Below are 1,696 nucleotides of genomic sequence, written 5' to 3'. Positions count from 1 at the left end.
AAACATAGTGATGGCCAAATGAGTCCTCTTGAACTACTGTCTTTATTTTCTGACACCACTAGATGGCACTGTCTGTTCAACAAAGGTTTGAAAGCACACTTCATTGCAAGTCCTTCAGCCTTTATACTGTATTTAAACCAAGAGCGCCATCTGGTGGGGTCAGAAAATAAAGAAATTGGTTCATGAGGCTTCATTTGGCCATCACTACCAAAACAGATAATCACATGCGAAATATTAGCCTTAGAGTTGATGACAAATCAAAAAATTAATCAGGATTAAGGCTGACCATGGAGAGGAGGAGCATATTCTTTGAGCTGAGTTTCATCCTGGTTGATCATGTGGTCTGTAGCAGGGCCCCGACTGCTGCTCTGAGACCTGGTGGGCCCAAAACATGAAGTAAATACAGTGACTTTAAAAAGAATATGCACTGTGCTACTGTCACATTCAGAATGAGAGAAGAGAGTGTTGGACCGACCTCATAAAGCATGAATCTGTGGAGGAAAAAGACATCTGTTGTTACATTGTTTTGTATGGTGAATTGTTCGACTGTTACTACAGTACATGTAATCACATCATAGTCAGTCTAACATCAGAAGTAAAAGATCTCACCTTTTGACTTTCTGTAGAGATACAGAAACAGCAGCAGAAGAAGAATCAGTAAAACTCCACAAACCGGCCCAACAATCAACAGCACAGGAAATGAAGAGCTTCCTTCAAGCCTGGGCGCTGCTAAAATAAATAATAAATACATAATTATAATAAATAACCTATATTAATATTTACTCATATATCACTTTTCACAAATAGATTTCCCAATGTGCTTTACATAAACACAGTCAAGGTCCAGTCAAGCCGAAGTAATAAAACTCCAAGAGTAAGAAAACAATAACTGATATCCAAAAATGTATAAGAACATACATCAGACTGTTCTCACAAACTGCTTGTACATTTTCCTATGAAAAGTAATGCCCCCAAATTCATTCATATCCCACCATTTTTTGGAAATTCTGCGATAACGTGACCAATGCACTAACAGCAGTTAACAAGGAGGCAGTCCCGAGCACGCTTGTAAGGAGGCAGATTGGAGTGGTGGAGGGGTCACAAAAAACAAACATTTGCCTGTTACTTTCCCCTAGTGTCACATGTTCGGAACCATGTGAACTTTAAGGCATTTTAGGGTACGTCCATACCATGTTTTCTTCCTAAACCTAACCTCTGTAACTTTATGTTAATTACATAGCTGTGCGTTAAGGACGCAACCTCATTTGTGGGGCGCGAATTCGTAGGAACCATACGAACAGTTATATGAGAATATGTTGCATACATACATAGACACTAACATGCACACATAATCTAAGCATGTATACAAAAATACATTTACACATAAATAAATGCACAAGTAGAAAACCACATAACACTTTTATAAACCCCTGATCACATGCCATGCACATTTAAGCCCCGTTTCCACAGAACAGTACCATACAGTACAGTTCAGTTCGTTGCGCTTTTTTATTATTTCCACAGTGAAAAGTTGTGGATGGTACCAATGGAACCGTTCTGCACTGTCCCCATTTTTGGTCCCCCCTCTGTTTGGGTACCTAGCACACAGATCTGGTACAAAAAGGTGGAGCTGTGAACACTGCAGTCTGATGACTGGTCAACAGAGGACTGTCAGGCTGAGGCTCATGTAACCACT

At 39.9% G+C, this 1,696-nt stretch overlaps 1 long non-coding RNA gene across 1 annotated transcript; it reads right to left on the bottom strand.

Annotated features, from left to right (window-relative positions):
* Positions 1-285: 285 nt before the first annotated feature.
* On the bottom strand, positions 286-723 carry LOC126387161 (uncharacterized). Its single transcript, XR_007569605.1, has 3 exons — positions 610-723; positions 476-491; positions 286-375 (listed from the first exon to the last, which is right to left on the bottom strand). It is a non-coding gene; the product is annotated as an uncharacterized LOC126387161 (long non-coding RNA).
* Positions 724-1,696: the final 973 nt, after the last annotated feature.

The sequence above is a fragment of the Epinephelus moara genome, unplaced genomic scaffold (assembly GCF_006386435.1).
Source record: "Epinephelus moara isolate mb unplaced genomic scaffold, YSFRI_EMoa_1.0 scaffold2526, whole genome shotgun sequence".
In the NCBI taxonomy this organism is placed as follows: domain Eukaryota; kingdom Metazoa; phylum Chordata; class Actinopteri; order Perciformes; family Serranidae; genus Epinephelus; species Epinephelus moara.
Note: the sequence above shows the minus strand (reverse complement) of the source record. Positions and strands in the feature narration are given on the sequence as shown.